This window comes from Euprymna scolopes, chromosome 23 (assembly GCF_053919585.1).
Source record: "Euprymna scolopes isolate OS-2025 chromosome 23, ASM5391958v1, whole genome shotgun sequence".
NCBI classification, from domain to species: Eukaryota; Metazoa; Mollusca; class Cephalopoda; order Sepiida; family Sepiolidae; genus Euprymna; species Euprymna scolopes.
Window position 1 is genome coordinate 102,382,017 of NC_136504.1, and position 14,861 is coordinate 102,396,877.

At 36.8% G+C, this 14,861-nt stretch overlaps 1 protein-coding gene across 2 annotated transcripts in view; it reads right to left on the reverse strand.

Moving 5' to 3' along the window:
- LOC145246077 (guanine nucleotide-binding protein G(o) subunit alpha-like) overlaps window positions 1-14,861 on the reverse strand; it is a 388,154-nt gene that overhangs the window by 182,132 nt on the left and 191,161 nt on the right. The gene's annotated exons all lie outside the window — the stretch shown is intronic.

The window sequence follows — 14,861 nt, forward strand, 5'->3', positions numbered from 1 at the left end:
TTTTTATATGCTTGCTCAATATGCAAATGAGACACTTCCGGTTGGATATAAAAAAAGAGCCTATTTTTTTTTAGAAAGGTTGGGTTTGGGACTTGACTGTTAAAGTGGCAAGTTGTGTCAGCTGTGCGTCGTGTTTTGTAGTTGAATTTTGGACTTGACTATTAAAGTGGCGAGTTGTGTCAGCTGTGCGTCGTGTTTTGCAGTTGGGAGGTCCTTGATAGCAGACGCAGTGTGCTGGAAGCGTGTCATCGTTGCTTCTTGATTTTTTTTATCACAATAAAAATCGCCTTTTTTTCATTTCTTTGCGCTGTTGTGAAAAATTAATTAAAAGGTGACTTACATACAGGAAAGTGAAGTGACACAATACGAGATCGAACTGTTCAGTTATGTATGTGATCTGCATTCGATTACAATGTTTATGAACTTTTCTATTTGAATTGGTTGTGATTTATGAGACATTTAGGCCTCTCCTGAAAAGGAGAGGTGATATAAAAAGTGATTGTTATTTTAAATAATGGTTTAAATCAACTCAAAGAGAACTTTACTAATATTTTTGTTGTGTCTTATGATATACGTGATCGGGTTTATACCAAGTAAAAAATGAGCATAGGACGAAGTATAATCTTTAACAGATTTATTCAACAATTTATAGATTAAAACAGAAATATAGAAGTTGCTGGATGCCTAGTGATTAAACTCTGCAATTAAGATGAAAAAGACAAACAAACACTGGAGACGACGGCATGGCTAGAATTTTGTTTAACTTGATCAAAAAAAGATAGAGACAATGTCCGTTTGCGAATGTGAGATATTACGATCTGGGAAGTATGTGAAGCCGAATGCAAAAAAGCCTTTCGTGGACAAATACAAGCGCTTGCACCCATTTTGGCTTTTATATATTAAATGAAGGACATGCCACTGATGAGGTTTCAATTAGATTTGGAGGATACCATCTCCCATCATTCAGCTACTATTTGGTGAAAAAAAAACAAAAAAAACAAACAAACAAAAAAACTCTCCAATAGAAAATGGCTGCATAGTGTGCCATTGGATGGAATTGCATCATTGTATCTTGTGTCTTTTAGAAAGAGAATGAGAATCGGATGACAGTAAACACAGACTGTTACATTGCACTCATGTGGACAAAGTTGATTCCTGCACGGATAAGGTTTCAATTTCAATCAGATTCGGAAGGATACAATCTCCCTTCATTCAGCTACATTTTGGTGAAAATTAAAAAAAACGAAAATCATCTGGGAAAATCTATCTATCTATCTATCTATAAAGGAGAGAATGCGCGTGTGTGAGGACACTTCTCAACCTATATACTCAACGATTTTTGATCTACAGACTTGAAAGTTGGTATATAGAGTATTCAGAAATGTGGAAAGCTTTTTAATCGGTTTTCATTCTGAAAACAAAGGGATTCTAAGGGGTCAAAAATAAAAATAAAAATTGGTACTTGCGGGTGTCATTGGATTTTTATCTGTTGGTTAACTGTTTCCTGTTTCTCACGGTCTGAAAACAATTTTTTTAAAGACGTTGGCAAGCTGGTCTAATGATGAGCGTACTTGACTCACTGTCTTGAGGTTTTGGTTTCGATCTAAGCTTGAATATTTTTTTTTTACTTACAAAAAATGAATTGTTTAGGAAAGAAAACAATACTCGCATGCACATATCTCAGTTTCTGTGTATTTTACGACTAGGCAACGCCGATCGACCTGCTAGTATACACATAGGGAATGTGTGTGTGTGTGTGTGTGTGTGTAAGAGGACAACTCTCAACCTATATACTCAACTAATTTTTAATCTACAAACTTGAAATTTGATATATAGAGTATTCAGACATGTGGAAAACTTTAATCTGTTTTCATCCGGGGATAAGGGCTGTTAAGGGGTCAAAATTGAAAAATTAGTACAGGAGGGGGGGTCATCGGATTTTTATCAGTTTTAAACGGTTTTCATCATGGAAACAAGGGCGGCTAAGGGATGAAAATTAGCTGTTTAACGATTGCGTATGTGCGATTCGTTCATATGATATCTTCCTTAAGTAGGTTTGAAAGCACTTTTTAAAGTCGTGTCAAGCTGGACTAATGGTTATCATACTTGACTCACTGTCATTTTGGTTTCAATCTCAGCTTGAGTATTTTTTTTTACTTACGAGAAGTAAACTGCTTAGAAAAAAACCCATAATATTCGTATACAAATGTTTCAGTTTGTTTCCGATTTTTTTAATTCAGTTTTTGTTAAAGGAATTTAACTTTACGATTAATACCGGACAACGGCGGATACATCGACTAGTTTTATATAAAAAGAAAATTGAATGTTTTTAGAACCAACCTGCAATTTAGAAATGTGGGAAAAAATATTACTTTATCACATGACAGGCTTTACTCCCATAACATTGTTTTCAATACTCATCAATATTGCTACATGGTCTTAGCCCTCCGAATGCTAAAATGTGTTTGGCGATTTCCATAAAGCCCGTAATTTAATTCGCAAATGTGTACTAAAATATAAAGACGAATAAATCATTGTAATCGAAGAAACTGTAGAATTGGAGAAGTAAAAAGAAGAAAAGGAAAAAATCGAATCTATAGATGGATTCTTAATATATTTGGCATTCGTTTGTGTGTGGGGGCATAAGCGGCTAAAAAAGAGACGAATTGGGGAGGACAATTAGTCTAGTTTTTGACAGTCAAGAGAGAGAGAGGGAGACACACACACACAGACAGACAGAGTAAGAGAGCATAGAAGTTGAGAGTTGATGTTGAGAATTACGGTTTAAGTTAAGAGGAGTTGGTACGAATTGCGGCGTTAGTGAGAAAGAAGTCTGTCAAGCTTTCTTTTACAGTACAGTTAGTAATTATATACGTTAATTTAAGTTCTACGTAAAAAAACAAAAACTAATATATATATATATATATATATATATATATATATATATATATAGGAAGGTCGTTCCTAAAATTTCTTTTCTTTTTTTCTTTTTCTTTCTTTTTTTCCTTTTTTCCTTTCTTTCTTTTCTTAACTCAAAATTGAGCTACAAAGACGGGTTCTACGTAAAAAAACCCAAACAATATATATCTATATATATATATATATATATATAGATGTTGTTTTGTTTTGGTTTTAGCGATATGTTTTGAATGAATTCAATTATCTACGAAAGTGCATTTTTATCCAAATGCGAGTTGGGAATAATTTTCCCTTTCAACACATTTGGCACCCCCACATGGGGAGCGGTGTATATATATTATTTTTAAAATGTAATTATCCACTGACACGTGTTTCGTCGTCTACGACTCATCAGAGTGGCTGTATCTAGCGAGATTCGAAATCGGAACCCAACGGCAATAAGCCCAAACCCTTACCCCTGGACCATCTCGCCGACTGACTGGATATATCGCGATTTACTTAGATGTTGTTTTGTTTTGGTTTTAGCGATATGTTTTGAATGAATTCAATTATTTACGAAAGTGCTGATGAGTCGTAGACGACGAAACGCCTGTCAGTGGATAAATACATTTTAAAAATAATATATATATATATGACGTGCAAATTGAATGTTTCTGTTTAGAGCACAATTGAACTATGATACTTTAATTTTGCATTTAAAACTTTATTGTAATAATAATTTTCTAAAATCAACAGGAGGTTCTCTACATTGACTACAATGCATTGTGATGGAGACTAAATCACTGATCCTGGATATGACCTTAAAATATTATATCCAGTGGTGAGGCCCCCAGCTTGTGGGCTTTGGGGAGTATGGAGCTACCCTTTAATTGCCATTGCTCCGAGGTCCACTCTGACCCGGAATGGTAGTACCTGTTAGTGTCCCAAATAGTTAAAAGGTTAAATAAAAACTGACTTGAAAACAAATATATTCTATTAAAAAATTTTCTTCAAAATCTTTGGATTCGGCATTAAGTAACCTGAAAAGGGTTGATATGCCGTAAAACAAAAACCAACCAAACAACTAAATTGTTGAGACACTTGTAGTCTGTCTAAACTGTACGAACGAACTGACTAAACCAAGATGGCCGACTCCTATTTATATCACCACAAGCAAGGGAGGTAAACATGTAACTGAAGCAAGGGAGGTAACCAATGTCTACATTAACATTGCTGCTGTCCTCAAGTGAATAATTTATTTCTGATTTAACAAGTCCCTTAGAAGCTCAGACGAAGCTCCTGCCTTGGTCAAACAATCAGAGACCTGATCACAACCCTTGATCCATTCTATCTGTATCTCTCCTCTACTCTTCATTTCCTTCAGCCTTGCTACATCTATTCTCAATCGTCGATCGCTTACCAGATTGTTGGAATTCAATGTCTCCACAAGTGATGCATTATCTGTCTTGCAGAGAACGTCTGGCAATTTAGATAACTGAAATACCTCTTGTATCATAACCGCAGTCAAAACACCAGCATCAGCTCCCTCATTCAGAGCAAGAGTCTCTGAGGCCAATGGGCTTTTTGTCACTCTGTCCAATTTCTTTGACGCCCAACACATGGGGGCCATTTTGTCAGTACTTCCTCCAATAAAGACAACAAAACCACCCTGTGAAGATCCATCTTCCAGACTGGCATAAGAGGCATCAGTATAACACAAAATGTGTAAATCTGAGGGCTTTCCCAATTTTGGAAATGTTATAGAACCCTTCTTGGATTTCAATTTTGATAAGGCTTTATTCGCCTCAAATAAGGCTTTTACTTTGGGATGCTTTCCAGTGTTGCTCATTTTACACACATCAAAAGCTATATCAGGGCGTGTTTGAGTTGAAACCCACATCATCTGACCTGCAAGTCTCTTCAACTCATGCTTTTCTTCTTCATTCAGTTCATCATTTTTCCTCAGTATCCTCCCTTTGCTTATTTCTATTGGAGATATGGAAGATACATATAGATCTTGTTCTACAGTGATCCCATTTTCCTGTTGATTAACATTCAGTCCAACATATTTGAATGTTCCACTTTCATGAGATCCCACCTTAAATTTTTCTTTCAATGTTGCAATCACATCCCTTTCAAACTCTGTGTTTCCACAGAAAACAAAATCATCCACGTGCATAGCAAGAATTCCAGTCAAATTTCCTTTAATATCATGCCACAAAAACAATGCATTATCATAAGCACTTGCTACTCCTTTTAATTCAATCAAAGCCTGAGTAACTCTCTTGTACCATGCCCGTGGAGCATCATTCAATCCATAGATGCATCTTTTTAATTTCCACACTTGAGATTTAGGACAAACATCAGATGGTGGCCTCAGGTACACATCTCTCTCTAAAATACCACCTTGCAAAAAGGCTGAGGTAAAATCTATGGTCTGCAGCATCCAATTCTTTATTGATGCGGTTAGCATGACCATTCGCATAGCTTCACGGCTACATGTTGGGGAGTCCGTTTTCAGATTACTATTTTCTTCATAGCCTCGTGCTACAAGGCGAGCTTTCATTGTTTTCTGATTATCCTTGAATTTTTCAGTAATCACCCATCTTGTGGATATTGTTTTTTGACCTGTGTATGGCACACATTCAAATACTTCATAGGTGTTCATGTTTTTTATTTCTTTATGCTTGGCATCCATTACAGCTTTCGACTGCTCTTGTTCAGCGGTGAGCAGGACTACATTTTCCTGTTCAGTATATTGGGGCACTTCTCTCCAATGATCAATATGATTCCAGTTGATACAAACTTGATCCTCGTTTTCATCCTCAGGTTCTATATTGATCCAATGACTATATTTGCCAGTTGATTTAGGCTGTACTGACATAACCTTTCCTTTCTTCCACTCCCCACTTCCATTTATTTTATAAGTTATGGTCTTATTTCGGCCAGGTTTTTCAGTCTTATCTCTTAAACTGGTAGAACTATCAACAACTTCTTCTCTGTCTATATCTTCACTTTCTACCACTTGATTCTGCAACTCCTCCTCCTCAACTGAAAGGTATTCATTCTTCCCTTCTGTAGTGTTTCCCAGCATTTCAGCTTTTTTTGTTCTTTTTTCGTTGTTTTTATTCACTTTCATCAATTGGCACGGATGCATCCTATAAAATGCTCCGCCATGTCTGATTAAGACAAACTGGCCTTCTCTGCCTAACACTTTTGCTGGACCACGCCATCCTTTAAAACCCTGCCTCCGATAATAGATTTGGTCTCTGGTAGCATAATCTTCATCAGCATAAGTTCTGGCATTAGACCTGAGAGCTCTCCTAATTCTCTCACTGGACTCAGCTTCCAAAAAGTTTCTCCTTGCACTATGGAGAGCATTTAAATTTTTTCTCACCATGTCACTTGTAGTAGAGGACTCCATAGCAGGTAACTGGTCTGTCAGAATTGAGGGTGTATTTACATTGAAACCGAATACAAGTTCATTTGGACTGTGTCCAGAGTAATTGAGGAGGGCATTTTTTGCACAAATAGCCCATGCCAAGGCAATTTCAGGTTCACACTTCTCATCGTCAATTGTTTTTTTCATTGCCTCAGCAACTATCAAATTATGACGTTCTACAGTACCGTTGCTGAATGGACTTTCTGCGGCAGTAGTACAGGTCTCTATGTTGAGTTTTTCATTCATCTGTCTATAGTGTTCGTTGTTGAATTCACCCCCATTATCACTCAGAAAACGAACAGGAGATCCGAAATAGGTAATCCACATCATAAAGATGTTTTTGATGATCTCCTCCTTCTTCTTTGTTTTGATCAATGTTGCCGCTGAATACCTGGTAGCGGCATCAATGAGATGTAGTATCCACACCTCATTGTGGATGAACTCTTTCAAATCCATGCAAACTGTGTGATTAAATCTATTGCCAAGAGGCAATCCCACAACCGGTCGCAGTGGAGCTTTTTTAAATCTAAGGCAAATTTGACAGTTTTCACAAACCTCCTCAATCGCCTTTATAAATTCCTTGTCATTGAATTTGCCACTTTTTTTAACCAAGGAAACAAGTTTTTCCTTCGAGGCATGAGCAAACTGTCGATGAAGTTTTTCTGCTTTTTTTTTTTTTCTGTGAAAGAACACTGACCAAAATTCTGAACATGTAATACAATGTTCTTAGTACCACTATGATCCAACAACTTATTTGTTAAGGGGAGACAATAGTGCCCTGAAGTTGTGGTCTTTAGTTCAATACATTTATCAAAAATCCAGCACATATCTTTCCGGAAATCTAGCACTATTCCTGCTGTCTTCATTGATTTGTGACTTAATAGAAGAGGCAAGTCGTTTTTCACAATATCTGCTTCGATATAAACTCTTATACCTCCGAGTGTAACCGGAAATTTAGCAACTTTAATTGCTGTGACAGCCACTCCATCACCAAAACAAAAACTCCGGTCTGAGTTCGTATACTTCACTAGTTGCAGGTCACTTTCATTTAAAGTATCTAAATAAACATCAAGCCACACTTCGCCAGCCAGTGTGCGAGTACAAGCAGAATCCAAGACTGCCATTCCAAATGTTTCCTTTACAAGATTTGAGATTTTTTCATTTGTACTGTTCAAATAAATATTTTCTTGAATGAACAACGTAATGTGTATTTGTTCTGTCGCTTCCGTAAACCTGGGCGTATTTCTAGGACACTCTCTAATTAGATGGTTCGGAGACTGACATTTGTAACACAACAACACGTTTCCACTTCGGTCACATGGATTAGATTGTCCTCGACGAAAACGCCTTTTGTTGTTACCCGGTTTAGAATAATTATAGTTGACGATTTCGGGCTCTGATTTCACTGCCGGTACATTTTCATCACGATAAATGTCACCAAATACTTTCTTTATCGATTCCTTCATGTTTTGATACGTCAAAACAGAACACGTTGTCCGCGCTAATTTTTCGTTCTCTTCCGATATGTTAACCGCGTTCAAAACAAGAAAAGCTTGCACTCCTTCCGGTAGAATAATGTAGAATTTTTTAAATCTTTGGTACAAAAACTCATAACGAACAAGAAAGTCATTTATACTGGTACCTGACGATCTTTTATAAGTGTAAAATTCCTTAAAAGTCATGTAAGCGCGCGTGTGTTCATCCTTTAAATATATGTCATCCAGTTTCTTTATTAAGATCTTCAAGCCATCTCGTCCGCCGATGTCACTTGTTGGCAATTCACGGACACATTCTCTAATATTCGGTGGTAGCGTCAAAAACACTGCTGGCCCTTTTTTTTTCCTCAGAAAGATCCGTGAACAACGACCACATTTCAACGTCTTGTTTCCAGTTCTCGTAAACATCCTCCCCCTCCAACAATGGAGGTTGTTTGTTCGAAGTTGCCATATCCGATATCCGATCTGTCTAGTGCTACAGACAAGCTGTACAAAAAAAAAAAAAATTTTTTTTTTTTTTTTTTTTTTTTGTCGCACACAGAGGGATATCTCTGCTACCATTTGTTGAGACACTTGTAGTCTGTCTAAACTGTACGAACGAACTGACTAAACCAAGATGGCCGACTCCTATTTATATCACCACAAGCAAGGGAGGTAACCATGTAACTGAAGCAAGGGAGGTAACCAATGTCTACATTAACATAAATCACTGTGAAAAGCATGTGAAGCTTCCTCCCGGTGCACCGCGATGGGTCCCCCACTAAAGCAGGCAATCAATCGATTTGATTGAAAAGTGGGGATTTCACACACACACACACACATATATATAATATAAAGCTGGATGTCTGTGTGTGTGTGTGTGTGTGTGTGTATGCGTGTATCTGGTCACGAATAGGCTCATATATGGTTGACTATTTAAAAAAAAAACTGATTATATATAATGATAGATGTATTGAGACACAGGAATGGATATGTTTGATCTGGTAGAATGGTGGTTCATTAAAATTGTGGCGTCTGCGTTCGCGCCTGGTCCACAAAGTATGGAAATAAAAAATTAAAAAATTAAAAAAAAAAAAACCTTTACAAGTCTTTTTGATATAGATGTACATAAGAATACTTTGATAAGTATGCTTTAACTTAAATAGGGATGGTATAATAAAATTGTGGGGTCTGCGTTCGCGCCTGGCCTCCATACAATGGAAATAGGCACAAACTTTAATAAAGACTTTTCATATCTATCTGTGTAAGTAAACTTTGATAATTATGTTTCAGTTTGAAGAAATATGGTATAATAAAATTATGGGGTGTTCGTTCGCACCTGACCTCCATAGAATGGAAATATGTCACAAAGTTTAACAAGTTTTTTTTTTAATATAGATCCACAGAATATTGTGATAAGTGTTTCAGTGTGAACAGGTATGGTATAATAAATTATGAGGTTTATATTTTTTATTTTTACTTTCATCATATTTTGCTTTGGTTTTGATACCTCCAAATTCAACCTAAATTTACAACCCTTCCTTTTGATAACCTATCATACTTTCATAAATCAGAGTCCATTTTCTGTAGGCTGTTTTTGAACCCAGTCAACGACGGGTACTTTTACTGGTATATATATATATATATATGATGAGAATAATGGAAATAGTATTCCGACGAGATAGAGAGATAAAAATTTTGTTTTTATTATTCGTCCGTGTATGGAGTATTATTGTCGCATTTGGGCTAGTGCATTTGCCACTTGTCTCTCACTCCTGGACAGGGTTCAAAAAAAGAGTCGCCAACCTGATAGGTCCTGAACTGTCATCTAAGTTTCAACTTCTGTCTCATCGACGAAATATTGCATCCCCCTGCCTGTTCTACAAGTATTTTAGTGGTAAATGCTCCGTCGAGCTACAAGCCTTTGTACTTCCTCGACATAAACACCCTCGACAAACTCGACAAACAACAAAATCCCACCCCTACACAGTAACTTTCTACTCCAATACTACTACTTTCTTTCCCAGAACTAATAGACTTTGAAACTCCCTTCCGGGATTCTGCTTTCCCAACTGTACTGACATGCAGAAGTTCCAGTGTAATGTGATCAGACATCTTACTGCTCATCTCCTTACATAATTATCCGTGTGACATGTCTCTGGCAGTAAGCTCCTGCATCAAAGTGGCAACTGTGCCTTGTTTGGGGTGAAAATGGAATAAAAAAAAATACGACTTCTGGAGAAGTCTTACAATAAAAACGAAACATTGATGGGCGTGTGATGTGGTTTATTTTCTTTTTTTTATCTTTTTCTTTCTCTCCCTCTCTCTCTCTATATATATATATATATACACACACTAAACTTGATGCTATATTATCTTACGTATTTATTAAAATCTTGACGCACTAAAATGTACATGTAACACAACACGAAAGACAATGAATTATATACACGGTTATTATGATTCTGCCAGATACAACTGTAAAGGCTAGAGCTTCTTCATATTGGGAGACACGCGGAATTACGCCCAGCCTTAGTGAACTAGAAGCGATCACTGTCGTTTAATTAAGTCTAAATAAAAGAAATATATACGGCAAAATCACATTAACACACCGGTTCTCGTCAAATCATCGAAGTTAAGCAACGTCGACCCTGACTAGTACCAGATGGGCGACCATTTGGAAATTCTAGGCGCTGTATGTGCTCTCCGATTATCTCGGCATTTTATTTTCAATCGTCTTGTACATACACTTGACTTGCCATTGGTATTTAACAATGTCGACTCAGGAAAGGTGTTGTTGGAGATTTTGCAATTCTTGCCACAAAAGTTTCACACACAGCCACACTTACAGTGGGTATCCATAGTCTATCAAAAAAAAAAAAAAAAAAAATAAATAAATAAATAAAAAAATAAATAAATAAGAAATGACCCATCAGTGTCATTCGAAACCGGTACCATTCACAGACTGTTCCACATAAGTATGAATGGCAAAGAACGTTGTTCCAGTGTGTACTTATTCATTCTCTCATCGAGGCACTACAAGCTGGGCAAAGGCGGGTTTCTATGGTGGCGATAAGGTAACTCAATTCCATCAGTCTAACAATAAATACTCTTGTTCCACTATACAATCAAGGTGTGACTCACCACGTCTGCAACAAAAGTGTCAGTACCAAGAACAAATTAAATATTAAGCAACCATTGCGTCACACTTTGTGGCAATTGAATTTGAATAATTCAAAACGATGTAGCACTTTCAATCTTGAACATTGCAGCTTTTCAAATCGATAAACTTTCTCGGTTTTGCGACACTTTTGATGCCCAGATTTTCAGAATCAGTTACACAGCTTCTTGTATATGCGGCGTAATAAACGTTGACACACCAGTTCCCTTAAATCACCATAGTTCAGAGAGGAGGTGACGGTGCTCAAGTAGTTAACCACATGGACTGACCACTTGGGGTTCAAAGTTCGAACCCAGTTCGTTCCACAAAATCACTTTCGCTTAGGATGTTGGCAACCTTTACGTGGCCCCTTCCATAAGTACCCGATGTCGTTCTAGAAAGAATTCTGACTAAAAAAATATCGGGGAAACCGATGCCAGAAATAATATTTTCGGATTCATACGATATGATGATGATGACCGTAGTTGAGCAACGTAGATCCTGTTGATTACTAAAATGGGTAACCATTTGGAAATACTAGGTGCTGTATGTGCTCTCTGCTTATCTCAACATTGTTTCCAATCGTCCTGAATTCCTCCTTGCCATTAGAAACAGCCAGTGCCGACACAGAATAGGTGTGGTTAGATATTGCGGAATCTTTGCTTCATAATTACATGCACATCTACCCTTACATGGGGAAGCCATTGAATCTCGAAACTAAACCGGGCCACCAGTTCTTCCCATAAATCCAACAATCCTTTTGACCCTTATCCTCGAGTGTCCACAACGCCTTGATATGTGGTCAACCAGAAAAAAAGATGCAATATCCTATTTTGTTATTAATATTTTCCCAAATTTACGGAATAATCACATTAACACACCGGTTCTTTTTATATCACCAAAGTTAAGCAATGTTGAGCTTGGTCAATGTTAAAATTGGTTACCATGCACTAAAACCAAATGCTTTATATACGACATAAGCATGTTAACACTGGTTCGCGTTAGATCATCAAAGTTAAGCAATGTTGAGTCTGGTCAGTACAGGATGGGTGACCATTTTGGGAATACCAGGCGTTGAATGTAGGAGGACATTAACACCTCCCTGTAAGAACTACAAAAACCTAACGTCGTCATCGGGATATGTATGCGACTGGGGACCACTTATGAATTCATTATTCCTTTAACGCTTCCTCCTTCTGCCTAGTGTGAATGCTGTTGGCTTAGAGACCAGGTGCTGTATGTGCTCGGAAGCTAATTCTTGCTGAAGACTCATTGCATGAAATACTGCAGCGTCCCCACAACTCCAGTGGATTAAGAATCTCTGGGACTTTCGGACATTGACAATTGTTATGTATATGACAAACTTCATTTGAAGCATGTGTAGTAGTAGTAGTAGTAGTAAAAATGACAATATATTAGTGATGGGACGATTTGAATATTTTTCCCCGATTCCGATACAACTGCCGATTCAGTACTAAATTTCTGATTCCGATACGATTATTGATTCCAATTTTTTATAAATCTCTACAGATTTAACTATAGATGTGTTATTTCCCCCCCCCCCCGATTACCGCAAAAACACATGTTAAATGTGTATATATATTCTCAAATATAAAATCACATTTGGTGGTGATCTCTTGATTTTCGCATTACTAGTAGTTTAAAATAAATATTTATTATTCATATTGAAGTTTCAGTTGTGCATTGCTCTCAATACATCACAAAGGAGCCACGCAACAAACCAACAGCTTTATGGAGACCTACCACCAGTATCACTGAAAGTACAGCAGAGAAGGATGAGAGTAGCTGGTCACTGCATGAGATACAGCAAAGAGGAAACCAGTAAGCTACTTCTCTAGATTCCAACAGATGGACACCCAAACCGTGGTAGAAGAAGAATGACCTACATTGACAACCTGCTACAGGACACAGGATTGGAAAGTGTTTGGGACCTGCAAACTGTCATGCAATATCGAGAGAACTAGAGAAGTTGTGCAGATTCGATGATGAAGCCTCCTGAAAGACGATGGAGATGAGATATTTATTATTTTATTATAACTACCAGCATTGGAAGATTTTGATTTAAACAAAATCAAATGAAAAACAGATAATGAAAGGAATCGTTTTTGGCATTGGAAAATAGGCACAAATTTTCCGATTCCAATACTGATTCCGATATCTCCAAAAGTTTCGATTTTCCGATACCTAATTCCAATTAATCGTCCCAACACTACAACGAAAGCAAAGCTCCATACCTTCTGCTACCGATTATAATAATATTAATTGAAAGTTGAAGGTGGTTAAAGTGGTTAACAACACGGACTGACAATCTGGGTGCTCCAAGTTCGAATCCAGCTCATTCCACTGAAACGCTTTCACTTAGGATGCTGTAATTCCTGCTCATTATGAAGCGCCATCTTTCTTTTTTTACACAACAAGAACGACCCTTTCTCGACAGAGCTGTGACTGGCGACGCTCAGCTCAGTGGTTAGATGCCGGTGAAGCTCTACGACACTTCCTGAAGCTAAAGTTTCACTAAAAGAAGGTCATGCTGACTGTCTGGTGGTATGACACCAGTCTTAGCCATTACAGTTTTTTCAATACAGGCGAAACTATTACAGCGAAGAAGTACTATCAACAAACTTCAAAAACAACACTTGGCATTAATCAACAGAAAATGCGAAACTATTACAGCGAAGAAGTACTATCAACAAACTTCAAAAACAACACTTGGCATTAATCAACAGAAAATGCGAAACTATTACAGCAAAGAAGTACTATCAACAAACTTCAAAAACAACACTTGGCATTAATCAACAGAAAATGCCCAATTCTCCTCCATGACAATGCCCGACTGCACGTTGCGAAACCGACCCTGCAGAAGTTGAACGAATTGGGCTACAAAACTGCCTCATCCTTCATACTCTCCAGACCTATCCCCTACCACTTTTTCAAGCATCTCTACAAATTTCTGCGTGAGAAATGTTTAAAAAACCGAAGTGATATAAAAACACGTTTAACGACCTCATCGCCACCAGAATGCAAGAGTTTTATGTTACTGGCATGAATCTTATGGTGCTTATTTTGATCAATAAATTTTTGTTTGAGCCGAAATATGTTCATTTTAATTTGAAAGTTAAAAACCGCAAAAACTTTCTTGTCAAAGTACATATTTTATATAATAATGCGATAATATTCAACTAATTGCAGCATGACAATTGGGTAAATTATATTTCTTTTAGTGAAATTGACATAAGTTATCATTGGTTTAAATGAAAACTCAATTTTTCAACTCAATGAATTCTCAATTAATAATAAATAAATCTAAGATTAAATGTATAAGGAAAACAGGGAGAATCTCCAAAGAATTAAAAGATAAAATAATATAATAAAATGATGTGCAGTTTAGTGAGGATTAAATAGCAACAGAGATGATTAGAAGTATGTGTGTTTGGTTATACGACAAAATGAATAATTAGATATAGAGCGATATACAGGATAAGGAGCAGTTTATGATATAATGGTTGTAAAGTTTTTTTGTAGTAACAAGATGCAATGGATAGGGTAGTATTCTTAAAGTGTGCAATTATTAGATTGAAGGTGTTATATTAGATTAATTTTAGCTGGGTGTGAAGCTACTAAGTAAGTAGGATTGGTAGTGTGTACAAATAATTGATATTTCACTTCTAATGTTTAATAATTTATCTATATTTTTAAAATTAATAATAAAGAATTTTACGTATAGACAGAGGAAACGGGAAATTTAAAGATTTACTGATAGATTTTTTAAGAATCTTCCAGTTAATAGTAAGTGTAAGGCTATTTTGAATCAGGTTTAGGTAGTGCGTACTTAATGAGGTTTTGTTGGGGTGGTTTGGGTTAGTAA